The sequence below is a fragment of the Cupressus sempervirens genome, chromosome 1, assembly GCF_028749045.1.
Source record: "Cupressus sempervirens isolate cs-2001-9-10 chromosome 1, ASM2874904v1, whole genome shotgun sequence".
Classification (NCBI taxonomy): Eukaryota; Viridiplantae; Streptophyta; class Pinopsida; order Cupressales; family Cupressaceae; genus Cupressus; species Cupressus sempervirens.
In genome coordinates this window covers 311548672-311564256 of record NC_143118.1, presented here as the reverse complement: position 1 = coordinate 311564256, position 15585 = coordinate 311548672, and positions in this window count along the sequence as shown.

The following is a 15585-nucleotide window of genomic DNA, read 5'->3' as shown; positions in this document are numbered from 1 at the left end:
TCACGAAAGACCAAAAGAAAGAGGCAAGAATGAAAAGCAGCATGGCCATTCTAAGTCCAAAAATAAGGGGAGATCGAAATCCCCTAGTAAGTCCAAGGCAACCTGATGGAATTGTGGCAAACCTGGACACTTTCGAAAGGACTGCAAAGAGGAGAAGAAAAAGAAGAAGCAAGATTCTAATTCTGAGTCCAAGAAGGAAGATGGAGATGCTTTCATTACAGCCTTGGCCACTCATGCAGGTGAAAATGCATGGTTAATAGATTCAGGTGCATCTTTTCACATGACTCCTAATAGGAACTGGTTTAGTAAGTATGAAAATTTTGATGGTGGTAAGGTGTATTTGGGTGATAATTCAGTACTTGATATTGTTGGTCGTGGAAGTATTTGTGTGAAATTTTTTGATGGTAGAATTAGAAGATTTGATGGTGTCTTGCATATCCCTAGTCTAGCAAGGAATTTGTTATCTGTTAGTAAGCTAATAGATGCTGGTGTGCATGTACAATTTTCTAAAGCAGGTGTAAAAATGGTGAGAGGTGCTATGGTAATAGCAAGAGGAAGTAGATTGGGGACATTGTACCAACTTGATGCACATGCACAGTCCAGTGCAATAGTACTTCTGATAAGATTGTGAAAAAGACTACTCAGTTGGAGAAGGAGAGAGTTTCTCTCTCAACAAATGGTCATGGTTTTTGGGTACCCAAGGGTGCTCTGTCCACTGAATCAAAGTTGCCTATAGAGAAGACTATGTTATGGCACCAAAGAATTGGCCACATAGGTGAGAAGGGTCTACGGACCTAGAAAAATAAGAACCTTGTTGATGGGTTGAATGACTGCAATCTTGAGTTTGATTTTTGTGAGCATTGTATCTATGGTAAACAAAACCGCATTCAGTTTTACTCGAGTTCTCATAAGTCTTCATGTAGTTTGGATCTAATTCATTCAGATGTATTTGGTCCAATTGATGTTCCTTCTATTGGTAGATTAGTTTATTATGTTTCTTTCATTGATGATTTTAGTAGAAGAACATGGGTTTATTTCGTTAGGAGTAAAGCTGAAATTTTCAGTCATTTCAAAGAAAATAAAGAAATGGTTGAATTGCAGACTGGAAAGAAAATAAAATGCTTGAGAACTGATAATGGTGGTGAATTTTGCTCCAATATTTTTGACACATTTTGTAAAGATTGTGGTATTAAAAGAGAGAAGACAACTCCGTATTCTCCACAGTAGAATGGAGTTGCAAAAAGAATGAATAGGACCTTGATGGAGAAGGCTGGGACTATGCTAAGTGGTGCTGGACTAGAACAAAAGTTATCGGCTGAAGCTGTAGCCACTGCCTACTACCTGATAAACAGGTCTCCTACATCAGCTCCTGTTGATAAGACACCAATGGAAGCGTGGTCGGGCCACAAGCCTTCACTTAGACATCTAAGAGTGTTTGGTTGTGAGGCATATGCTCATGTGCCAAAGGAGAAGCGAACAAAATTGGACAACAAAGCTATCAAATGTATCTTCATCGGATATAGTTATGGTGTGAAAGGATACAAGCTTTGGGATCCTGTTGCACAAAAGGTATTTTATTCCAGAAGTGTTATTTTTAGAGAAACTAAGCCTTCTTTTGTTACAGTGTAGCCCAAACAAATTAAAGAAAAGAAAGATGTGATTCAACTTCCTGCTACACCTGAGAAAGTTGAATCAAGGCCCTTAGAAAGACAAGATGTTGAAGAGAGCTCTACGAGTTCTAAATCATTAGAGGAAGAGGGAGAACCTAATCACAAACCTGAACCTCCTAAACCTGAAGCAGATCTTGTTCAAAGATCTACTAGACAAAGGAAACCACCTGAAAGGTATGGGTATTCTCCTGATTATTGGAGGTGCATATTTGCATTGAATGCTAACATTGATGAACCGAGATCTGTAGAAGAGGCTCTTGGTATGAATGATTCAGAGTCTTGAAAAATAGCCATGGATGAAGAAATGGCAGCTCTTAAGCGGAATCGAACATGGGACCTTGTACCATTTCCTGAAGGAAGAAAGCCTGTTGGTTGTAAATGGGTGTTCAAAAAGAAGATGGATTCAGATGGAAGCATTGAGAAGTATAAAGCACGTTGATTGCAAAAGGTTACTCTCAAGTTGAGGGAGTAGATTATGGTGAGATTTTTTCTCCAGTAGCCAAAATGGCATCCATTAGTTTTTTGCTTTCTATTGCAGCAACTTATGATCTAGAGATCGAGCAAATGGATGTGAAAACTGCTTTCCTTCATGGAGATTTGGAGGAAGAAATTTACATGTCACAGCCAGAGCACTATGTGGTGAAAGGTAAAAGTCATTTGGTCTGTAAATTGAAGAAATCCTTGTATGGTTTAAAACAGAGTCCTAGGATGTGGTACCAGAAGTTTGATACATATGTGTTGAGTTTGGGATTTGTGGGATCTAAATCTAATCATTGTATATATTTCAAATCTAATGGTGATTGTTTTTTGGTTATTGCCTTGTATGTCGATGACATGTTGTTTATTGGCAAAGGAAAAGGTTTGATTGCAGAGTTAAAATCTAAACTCTCAATAAAGTTTGAAATGAAAGATCTTGGTGCAGCTAGGCACATTCTGGGAATGGAGATTATAAGAGATAGACGAAACAGAAAGCTTTGGCTAGGACAAAGTAAGTATGTTGGTACTATTTTGAAAAGATTCAATATGCAGGATTCAAGACCATTGAGTGTTCCGGTTACTATGGGAACAAAGCTTTCTAGCTCACAGTGTCCTACATCCCCATTGGAGATGGAAGAGATGAGTCGAGTACCATATTAGAGTGTTGTTGGAAGTTTGATGTATGCTATGGTTTGTACAAGACCAAACATTGCCCAAGCAGTGGGAGTATTTTCCCATTATATGTCTAATCTAGGAAGAGCACATTGGGATGCAGTAAAAAGAGTTTTCAGATACTTGCGAGGTACCTCAAAGTACTCAATATGTTTTCATGGAACAAGAAGTGAGCATTCCTTGGATATTCAAGGCTATGTGGATTCAGACAGGGCTGGTGATGTTGATAGAAGAAGATCCACCAGTGCATATGTGTTTACATTATTTGGTGGTGCAATCAGTTGGATGAGTAAGCGATAGGCTATGGTCGCTTTGTCCACTGCTGAGGCAGAGTACATGGAAGCTACTCATGCCTGCAAAGAAGCCATCTAGCTAAAGAGATTGTGTTCAGATATAGAGTTCAAACAAGGTGCAATGACAATTTATAGTGATAGCCAGAGTGCAATTTTACTAGCGAAGAACTTGACTTTTCATGCGAGGACCAAGCACATTGATGTACAATATCATTTTGTCAAAGATATGGTCGAGGATGGCAAGGTGAAGCTGGAAAAGGTAGAGACTTTGACGAATGTTGCTGATGCATTAACTAAGCCTGTGAGCACAGAGAAATTCAGATGGTGTTCAGAGTCTATGGGCCTCTCGGCCCCTAGCAATTAAGTCCATGATATTTCAGATCCCCTTACTCTTGCAAGGTGTTCGACAAGTGGGAGAATGTTGAGAAACATGTGTCTCAACCTTGCAATCTTTTCTTGAAAAATTCCAGAATTAGTTTGTGGGAGTTTTCCACTTGTTTATGCATTGGAAAGTGGTTAGTGAGTTGTTAAATGAGTCTTGTCCTTAGTAGAATATAGGTAGGCTATTTTTAGAGCCTTGATGACTCATTTTGTGACTTTTATGGAGGTCTAGACTAAGAGACAAAATTGTGGACGGGATTACTATTTTTAACTTGGTTGTTGTCAAAAATGGGTAACATGTGGCATGGTAGTTTTGCTCATGGTTTTGTAAAACCATAAGTGGTTTTCAGGTTGTAAAATCACTATAAAAGGAGGGCTTGGGGAGGTGTTTGTGTAATTGAGTTTAGTTTGCAAGACTGGTGCTAGAAGGAGTCTCTCCAAGTTCGAGTTGTGGTGATGTGCTCTTGTAAGAACTTGCATTGCAAGTGTATTGTAATCATCTTAGTTTGATAATACATTGTGCGAGTTTTGGAGGGTGGGGTTTTTCTCCTGGAAGGGTTTTTCCCATGGTAATCACTGTGTTGTGTATTCTTTGTTATTTTGATTATGTTATTATGCATTTCTTGAGATCTGAGCAATAGTTACTTTGATTTGCATAATCATCCTCTCAAAGATTAGTGTAGGAAGCGATTCTGCGCACCTTTGCTTCCTTACAAATATAACAGAAGTAAAATATGTTATTTTACTTGCAGTAGTAGGCTAGTACTATTGTTTGGCAAATTAGTTTATCTTTTAATTATTTTTCAAATTAGTTTATATCTTAAGTTATTATTTAAACTATTTTTCTTAATAATGATTGGATGAATCAATTTGGTCTTATAGGACCTCTTTTTTTATTTGTTATAATTAATTCTTTTAATGTGTTAAGCCAACTTGAACCCAAGACCTCCCACATGAGAGGCTCACAAGTTATGCCTATTATATATCTATTTTTAATCTTTCGTTTACTATATCAATTAATCTTGTATACAATTTCTAAATAAATTTACAGATTGAGATGTTCCTATGTAAATTTTTAATTAAAGGAAAAGGATAAATTGATTTCTTCTCTATTTTTTAACAGATTGAAAATAAAGTAGGGACTTAACATAAGTATAGCCATTATTGACAAAAAAATGAGGGAACTACATACTTGTTATCACCATTTTAATTATTTCCTTGTATATGCTTAAAGCTTGTTACCAAAATGTAAAAATTTATATAAAAATACTATTTAAGAGGACATTTTAAAAATTATTAGCAAATTCTAATATCTACAATGACACTTGCCACACAAATTGCTTGGCAAATGTTGTGAAGATCACAATGATGAAAATGTTATATTTCTAGTGCAAACACATTGATGCTCCATTTTGCCATATATATATATAAATTATGACGGAGGCCTTTTGCTCTGGGATAGGCTAATCTCTTTAGAAAATGTACTATAGACAAAACAAAGTCATATTTTTTAACATAGTGATTGTTTTCTAAATTTTTCAACAACAAATTATGCAGATCATGAAGGTCAATGCTGACATTTTCGAAAAAAACTATAATATTTTTGATTTTTTGAAAATTGGTCAACTTTATAGAAAGGATAACCACATCCTTTTGATTTAGACTCTTGTACTTCCCCAGAATAATTGAAGACCATGGATGATTAGTAGTTCCTCATATTTAGGCTCTTGCAGTTCGAATAACTAAAAGCCAACTATAGATATTTGTTAGAGATAATTACATATTGATAGTAACATTTGCTTACATTTGCTTCGTTCCTTTTGTTTCTTTTATTTAGAATGGATTGTGAATCTGGTAAAGTTACATTCTCTCCTCTTCGAAGACGTTGCTTTTCCTTTTCTTTTGCACGGAACATGCCATTACTATTTATTCATTCTGTTGGCGCATGGAAAAATACTCTCCACACATCAACTTTTATTATGACAAAATATCTATAATTTCGTCATACTGTTTTAAACTTCCGAATGGGTAGAAGCAATTTTGTCTCCCTTTAGCTTTAGTTTATCATGCTACCCAGTTTAAAGAATCATAGGTATGTATGCCCAAGACTTCAGAGAATGTCCGTCCGGAACACAATGCAATATATAGCTAAATTTGATGATATCTCTATTTTTAATTTTAGTTCCTGTCCAGGGCACATTTAATTTGTTATCGATAATTAAATATTTAAGAAGAGCTTGAGTGTCTTTTGAAACATTCAAGTAAAAAGAATGTAAAAGATAATTTTATATACCATTAATAATTAAAAGTTAACATCTAGCATCGTAAGTAGATATTATTTTATTTAAATATCATTTTTTTAAATATAATTAATTCATATCATTTTGTGAATATTCTAGAAAAGAATTTAACATTACTTTAATTCATTCTATAATTGAGAAACGTTAAAATTAATGGTATTATTTAGATATTAATAATGTAAATTATCTTTCTTATATCTAGCAATGTTTTGTTAGACATCAATATACCTCTGACTTAAATCAAAATTTGAGAGACTATACACCTTTGTCTAAAACATTTGCAATCTAATAATATCTTATTTTGACCAAATAGTAAGCCAACTATGCCTCTTATGTGATATTCTTTAATGATTCAAAACAAAACAAAAAATGTATTAGTGTTTAATGTTTCGTATAATTCTAGCCTTAATTGTTGGTCTTGTGTTATCTTTCTTTTGTTCTTCTTTTATACTACCTCTTTCTACATGAACAAGTCATCTACTCGATGGTCATCGTCTATGTCTCCTCCCACTTCAGTCTTTTGGTCTTACTATACTAACTCTTCCTACAAGACAAGATCATCTACTAGGTGGCAATTATCTAGGTCTCATCCCATTTCCTTCTTTTGGTATTCCTCTATGCCAACTCTTGCTACAAGTCGTTAAATGAGAAGGTCATCTTTTTCCATAATATAACATTAAGATGTCCTACATTTAATTTTTTGGAATCTTATTGGCAAACATATATACCCAAGTGACAATAGTAGATTTAATATAATAGTTGTTGACTCATTGTATAGTAAATGAAGGACCTCAAAAATCTAAATTATCCCACACAATGAAGAGTTGGTTAATTTTTTTGTTAATTAAGTTTCAAAACAACTCATTTTGATGGGAAACAATGAAATTGTGAACTTTTTATTCACCTCATAGATTTACATGAAGCCCTCGAATACATGCACGTAAAAACTATCACAAAGAAGAAAAAGACAAGAAGAGGTAAGTGTTTGCTCTAGGAATTATGCAAATGTATTTTCAAAAAAAGAAAAGATACAAGATATTTACAAATGATCTAGCCTTATAGTAAGAGATTTAAACCCGAAAATGACAACCTAAAAGGTACAAAGGGTAACCTAAAAGGTAAATGCTATTTAATAATTACTAAATAATTAATAGATGTGAATGTAAAAAGTGCATAATGCAAAATCTTAAGAAGGGAGAAAAAGGTAATTTGATTAATAAAATAAAATTAACCTTTTTCTCTAACACCCTCTCTTAAGATGAGCAACAATGCAATTACAAAAAATGCAAAAAGAGCAAGGAAACTACAATGCAATGCTGAAAGCAAACTTGGGTCCCAGCAACAAGGTCTGAAGAGGTACCCAATCACAACCAAATCTCTATGAAATAGAGAAAACCCAGTGCAAAAAACTCTACTCCAGAAAGAGATGGTTGAAAACCTAGTGAAGGACTATAGAAGCCTTTAACTAGAGGAATGTTCTAGAAAATACAAACAAAGAGTGATCATGAAGAAACATCAGTGAAGCATGAAGAAGTTGCAACCCTATCAAAAAGAAACTTCTGATCTATAGAACCTCCTCTAAAATAAAACCTTACAAGGTATAGAAGACTATAATCTACATCAAATCAGGAGGCACACATAGGCAAACAACTAAACTCAAAGATACAGATGGTATGAAATACCAAACCATGAAAAATGGATAAATCAAACCAAGGGAGCATGAGAAATAGAAAAAGACCACCCCCCCTCCCATCTCTAATGTAGACAAGGGTGAGTTGAAGTGCAACTAAGAAAGTGGGCCAATAACTCCTGCAAAACATAAAGAACCAAGAACATCAAGAGTCAGGAAGAGGTATAGACACTTATAAAGAAACATGTCATTGACACATTATGGGGCTAATGTCATGGAAGTGACACTCACTTGACAAAGAAGGATGATAGTAAAAGGCAAATAACGATCTCCCCCATGGCACTTTATAATGTAGTGTGAGTATAATAAGTCACAAGGATGAGAAAGATCCCAAAAATGCAAGGTGTGGCACTTTATCTTAGTGCATTGACATAAACATGCTTATAAATGATATTAACAATTTGTTTAGAAAGGGAAAAGAGCTCTTAGAATAGATAGTACAATACAAAAGAAGAAATCCTATGCCATGAAAATGATCCCCAAATTTGAAACACCCATGATATCTCCCATCGTATAATAAAGAAAAGACAATAATAGAACGAGCTAACTGAATGTGCTTTCCTAAAATATAGCGCTTTCAAAAAATGGAGTTGGTATGCTCAAGATATGCCCTCTAGAGAGAAAAAAAGAACACCCATCTTTGACTACCCAAATAGGAAACTAAACTGTGTCAAAGCCTGAAAAAATCATGTGCCATTGTTTTTGTCTCAGAACCATCTTTTTGACACATTTTTTAGAATGAAAAAAGGCCCGTGTATGTTGAAGATATTGAAAAAAATGAGAGGGGCCCCATTTGAGCATCAAAAAGAAATTTTTTTTTATATTTAAGAGTAATTTAAAAAAATCTCAACCCCCCTCCAAGCGGAGTAGTGGTGATCGCTCGGTGGCAGGAGGGTAGCAGAGTTGCTAGTGGAGAAGTAGTGGTGGCCCCAAGTGGAGTCACTTGTGGGAGGTGGTGGAGGAGTTCCAGCGGTCAATGAACCACAATAGTCTGTGGGACTACTGGCAGTCACCGCCGGTGGCTACCGCAACCCCTAGCAGTTTCGGTGACTAGTAGTAGTTTTTTCTAACTACAGTGGCCCAAAATCACTTTATTTTGCAATTTTTAAATTTTTCTACTTTGTAGATTGCATGCAAAGGTCGTAGAACCCTACTATGCAAAACAATTTTACCTCCCAGATTAATGTTGTCCAAAATGGATGAACTTTATATGAAAATGGGAGTTTTGATGCCTTCTGAATCTAACCATGAGGTCAGTTTGGCGTCAAAGCACTTCAAATTTTAGATACCCCCTATTTTTACAAAAGATACCTAAAAAACTTCATATTTGATCTATCAAACCCTTGTTCTCCCTTTTTCTACAAATAACAAATAAGCTACAGCAGATCTAGCTTTGATATCATGAAGGATTTGAGCCATATGCAAAAACAAATCCATGAAGCCCTCGAATACCTACATATAAACAACTATCACAGAGAAGAAAGTGACAAGAAGAGGTGAGAATTTTCTCTAAAAATTATGCAAATGTATTCTCAAAAAAAAAAAAGATACATGATACTTAGAAACAATCTATCCTTATAGTAGAAGATCGAAATCCAAAAAGGGTAACCTAAAAGGTACAAAGGTTAACCTAAAAGGTAAATGCTATTTAATAATTATAACAAATTCCATTTAATAATTTGTTTGTATATGCATTCATTAATAAAAATAAAGTCATACTATCATACATACATAATTATTGTTAGAACATAGGTTAAATTGGATAACCTATGCTAGTACTTTTATGCTCAGTTTGTCAATTATCTCTTTACCAATAAGCCATAAATGATTACGTTAAAAGAATGTTTGGGAAAGATTATAAAATTAAAAACTGAATTCAAAATTGATATTATATTACTTGGTTTCATAATTCAAATAGACATGTCTAAAAATATATTATTGAGGAGATGGTAGAAAATTAAATTTATAAAGCCAACACATATTCTAATCATGCAAAATAAGTAAATATTTATGATATTTGAAACTAATTTCTATATTTCCATTATTTTAAAAAAATTATTATAACATGGAAGATAAATGAATCAATTTTTTTCTAATAATTTTATATTCTTTATTTTATTATTGATTTTAAAAGTATAAAATTTTAATATTATATTAAAATAAATGTAAAGAAGCTAACTATTAACATGTAGTTTAATATTTTATTGTTATATTTAATAAAATAGAGATATGAAATGATGGTTTTAAAAAATAATTATATTCATAATTTTAGTGGTGATCTTAAAAGAATAATAATTTTGATATTATTTTACTAAACTCTAAAAAAAATCTATTAACATATAGTTTCATATTTTATTACTATCTAAGAAACAGATAAATGAATTAATATTATTTTAAAAATCTTATACTCTTAGTTTTATTAGTGATATTAAAAGTAAAATAATTTTTACATTATATTAATTTAAAATTTTATGAGTATATTTATGAATTAGATAGTTTTTTTAAAAATAATTTTATATTATTAGTTTTGTTAGTTTCCTATTATTAGTGATGATAATAGCACATCATAATAAAAAAATAGTTCATCACATAGAAACATATTTTGTTCAAATTCAAATTTTTAGACATTAATGATTTTGTTGACTACTTAAATTAAAGGACAAATCCTTTATAATTATACAACGATAAATTTTTACAATCCTTCTTATTTTTATAAAATAGAAATGAAAAACTATTTATTGTAGCTAAATTCATATGGGTGCTCTGTTTCAATCTTAAATGTGTATTACTTAAACAATTGACAATATTTTTTAAAAAAAATATTGTTGAATAAAATAAATGATACTTTATTGTGATTATAATTTTAAAAATACAGAAATGGAAAATCAAAATTCAACAAGAAACTAGTTTGAAATGAGATATTAGTTATTTTTTTTCATTTTGTTTGTCCTTTTGCCATATCTATTGTCTATACATTTTTAATTCAATAGTTAAAACTAGGTTTTATGAATCTTAAGGCATTTGGTATTTTTTGTTCTAATGGAAGATGGGCATCAACAAGTGCATTGTGTAACATCCACTTTGGTCTTATTAGTACTTGTCTGCAGGCTAAGTACTATTGTGAACTTTTATGAATTCTTGACATTAATTATTTATTAAATGACCTCTAATCTTTTTTTTGCAAAAAGAGGGGTAAAAATTTATTAAGACAGAAAGGAATACAACAAGGAGAGCTCAACAAGGAGCTCGATCCTGAGCAACAAGATCATCAAATTCTTGCACCATCTCAAAGGACAGTTGCCTCCTATCCCTAATATTCCAACCCAGATCATGACTAGAAGGCCATTTGGCTAAACAATCAGGAGTTCTATTCCATTCATGAGGAATATACATGAACCTAATGAACTGAAAAGAGGAAGAGAAGAAAAGAATCTGCTTAACAACAGTGGCCAGCTGCCAACTAACATCCTCAAGCTCTTGCGAAGAAAGCATGTTCACCACCACCTGGGAATCAGACTCACAAATAATCTTACTCCATCCTCGCAAGCAACACTATTCCACAGCATATAAAATAGCCTGAGCTTCCATAAGATTGTTAGTATAATCACCCTTATGAACTGAGAAGAAAAATTTAACATTCCCAAAACTACAACGAGCCACTCCACCAATACCAGTCGGACCAGGATTCCCACGGGAAGAACCATCAGTGTTAATTTTCAGAACTCCACAGGGAGGAGGAGTCCAGTGCCCATCCCGGTTAACCCGACCCTTCCTCTGATGGTAAAGCTGCCTGGACATAGAAGGAAACCTATGAGCTGCAACCCCATCCTGTAGATGAAAATTGAGGCGATTATAGATAGCAAGATCAACCAGATCCATACCCCCATCAAGCTCACACTTCACAAGAATAGTTTCCTGAAGAGAATGTGATATTTTCCACCAAAGATGCAAAACACCAATCCGAACATCTTGGAATATGCGACGATTCCTCTCCAACCAGATATGCCAAAGCATGAAAGATGGGCCAGCAATCCAAGCAGCATGGAGAGAAGAAGACTTGGAGGGAGCACTACCCAAGCGGGCCCAGAACTCAGGCAAAGAGGAAGCATGCCGACAAGAGCAACCCCACGCGCTCCACCAAAGGTGCCATATCTAAGTAGAATAGGAGCAATGGAAGAACAGATGGGAGACAGACTCCTTGCCATTACCACACAAAACACAATAAGAGGGGCCCTTAAATCCATGTTTACAAAGATTATCCCAGGTAAGATAACGGTTGTGAGCCACTAGCCACATGAAAAAATTGCACTTGGACCAAGAAAATTTATTCCAAACTTGCTTCCACCAAGGGACCTCAACATCCCCAATTAATTGTCTAGTTATCTCCTGATACCCAGCAAAGACATGATATTTACTAGACAAGGTACCGCCCCAAGCCAAAACATCTGGACCAAGCAAAGAAGAACACTCTCTAGAGACCAGAATTTGAGAAAGCTCCTGACGATCCATGTCTGTACCTCCAGGAGGCCAATCAGAGGAATGCTTCCATCTGTAACCAACAACAGGTCCCAATTGATAAGGAGTCTTGTAATGAGCCACTTTATCCCATCTAGCGGCAAGAAAAGAGTCACAAAGAGGCTGAAGATGAGGGTATATGGATAAAATGGAAGGGAATCCATCCCAAGCATCAGACCAAAACAAAGCCTGAGAACCTCCTTTACATATCCAGAACAGACCCCTCTTCACCAACATTGCACCTATCTTCAAAGTATGCCAAACCATTGAGCCACGACCTTCAAGAGGAAGTGCAAAAACAGAGCAAGGATCAGCACCATGAAAATATTTATGAGTGATAATACGAGCCCAAAGTTGATGTTGTCCAGAACACCATCGCCAATAAAGTTTAGCAGCCAAAGCTTGACTACTCAATAGAACAGATCGAAGACCAAGACCACCCTCTATTTTAGGCCTACAAACAGTTGCCCAATTAACCAAGCTCCATTTAGTACTACGAAAATTACCACTCCAAAGGAATTGTCGAGAAAGAGCATCAAACTCCTTGAGAAAGTAAATAGGTGCAGCATGAACCATGCTTCTATAAGTAGGAAGAGCTTGGATAACAGCTTGAAGAAGAGTAACCCAAGCAGCAGTAGAAAGCCATCTATGAGTCCAATGATTTACCTTATCCTGAAGCTTGGTAATCAAATTTTGCCAGAAGAGATGTGGCTGCCTGGAAACAGCAATAGGAATGCCAAGATAAGTCAAAGGAAGTGAACCTATCTGAAACTGTAGGATACCAACAATCTTGTGCTGAATAGAATCAGGAGTGTTAAAAATGTAAATGAAAAATTTGTGCTCATTAACGTTTTGGCCTGAAGTTGCCAAATAAACATCCAAAGCATGTCGAAAGGCTTCAGCTTCCTTGATCCTAGCAAGACTGGCAAGAGCATAATCATCAACAAATTGAAGATGGGAAAGAGAAGGTAAGCCATTACCCCAGCGCTAGCCTTGAATAGAATTCTGGGACACTTGATGCTTAATGAATCTGCCCAAGCCTTAAGCCATGATGATGAATAGATATGGGGAGAGAGGGTCACCCTGGCAGAGGCCTCTAGAAGCACCAAATAGTTGTGAAGGTTGACCATTAATAGGAATAGAAAAAGAGGCAGAAGTAACACAACTCATAATCCAACTCACCCAGTCAGAGCTAAATCCAATAGAAAGAAGAATACTCCTTAGGAAGCTCCATTTAACTCTATCGTAGGCCTTAGCCATATCCAGCTTAACAAACATGGCTCTCTCCCTTGAAGTAGCCATAGAGTGAATAGCCTCAGTAGCAATAACCACCCCATCCAAAATTTGTCTGCCAACAAAAAAACCACCTTGTTCTTTTGAGATAATAATGGGAAGCCACCTTTTCAGTCTCTCAGCAATCAGCTTAGTAATAACTTTGTAAACCACATTACATAAGGCAGTTGGTCTAAAAAACTCCAATTGATTAGCACCCTCTCTCTTAGGAATAAGAGTCAAGAATGTAGAGTTCAAAGCTTGAAGCATCTGCTTGCTAGCATAGGATTCTTTAACCACCTCCAACAAATCATGATTAATGATGTCCTAGAATTCTTGAAAGAATTCAACTGGAAAGCCATCAGGACCAGGAGCCTTCCCCTTAGGCATGCCAAAGACCACCTCCTCCAGCTCTTCCAAAGAGATAGGACGCATGAGATAATCATTCATTTCCTGAGTGATAAGTGAAGGAATACAGGACAAAATAATATTTTCTTCATTGACAGGAGGAGCAGAGTCCTCAGAGAAGAGGGTAGAGAAGTACGAAATAGCCTCCTAGAACAAAGCTGGCAAGGAATTCAGTTGGATACCTTGAGAATTAACCTAAGAAGAGATAGTGCTCTGATTCCGGCGAGATTGCACTATTTTATGGAAAAAGGCAGTGTTTCGATCACCTTCCTGGAGCCAATCAACTCAAACCTTTTGCTTCCAAAAAATTTCCTCTCGAAGTTCCCATTCTTCTAGAGCTCTAGAAGAAAGGGATTCAGCCTGGCCAAGATCCTCTGAGAAACCTCGATCTGTAATCTCCCTTGTGATGACATCCAGATTTTCTTGAGCAAGCCTCTTCATAAAGTGAAGGTTCCCAAAGCATTCCCTATTCCATATCTTGAGCTTCCTTTTAACATATTGAAGCCCTTTAGAAAATGAGAATATTGCAGTACCATATGCAGGAGCACCATCTTTCCACCAACAAAAAACAAAATCATGAAGAGAGGAGTCACGAAGCCACATCAACTGGAACTTAAAAGGAGGATTCTTCGGAACATAAGCCCCTATAGCAAAAAATTTGATTGGCCAATGATTTGAACCCCTCCAATCAAGGATTTCTGAAGAAATAGTAAGGGTGCCACTAAGCCAGAAGCAAGAAACAAGAAATCTATCCAGACATTCTGAGATAGCAGCAACACCAGTCCTACGATTATTCCAGTTATAGAGGCCATTAGAAGGCTTAACATCAGATAGATGCAAAAGAGATATGTGTTGCTGAAGAAGAGCAGAAGAAGGCCCCAATCTAGCCAAACCACCATGCTTCTCTTCCAGACTTAAAATAGAATTGAAGTCCCCTGCTAACACCCAAGGATGATAAGGATGACAATTTCTAACATATTGAATATGTTCCCAAAGTTCCTCCTTTCCCACAAGATCAACAGGTGCATACACATTAGTAACCATGATTACCTCTCCTGAGTCTAGAGCAGAAGCTACCATAGAGAGAGCTGAGCGAGAAGACATCCAACCAAGAGGAGAAATTTTTTGAGGATCCCAAAATATAGCTAAACCACCAGCACTGCCTATTGCCCCAACACACTGTCATTGGCCACGAGACCAAATACTAGAGGCATGTTGGACCATAGACTCCACATAGAGCTTAGTCTCTTGGATACAAAAAACATCAGGACTATGATCAACCACCAAGTTATGAATAGCCTTTTGTCTAGGGATGCTATTCAACCCCCTTACATTCCATGAGAGAATAATCATCATTGGGTAGAATTGGGAAAATGAGAATCCAAAGGTTTCACTGAACCAGAGTCAATCAATATATCTCCTGTGAGTTTAATCTTCTCTTGGTTTGTTTTGCGCCCACTCCTTAGAGGGGGAGTAGAAGAAGCCCACTTAAAGGATCGAGGTAGCAACCCCAAGGGGAGAGGAGATCCCTTGCCCTTACCTGATGGTAGCACATCCTTAACCAAGTCAGCCAAAACAACATCATTATCTTCCAACACTGCAGGAGTCACCAGAGCCTCTGTCACAGGAGCTATAGGAACCTCACAGTTCTGATATACTACAACTTGAGATGCCCCACACGCATCATTAGGAACAGATCTCTCATCTGGGCAAACTGGATCAAAAGAGATAGGAGGAGGAATACCCTCCTCTAGAACCATACTATCCAGCACCTCAAAGCGGTTAAAACCTGAATCAGATAATCTTTCTTTCAAAGGCCTCTTTTGACTATGTCCCTTAGCCTGAGGGCGAACTGGGGTAAATCCATCCTTATCCTGCATTTGAGCCTTACCCTTACCTGTAGCATC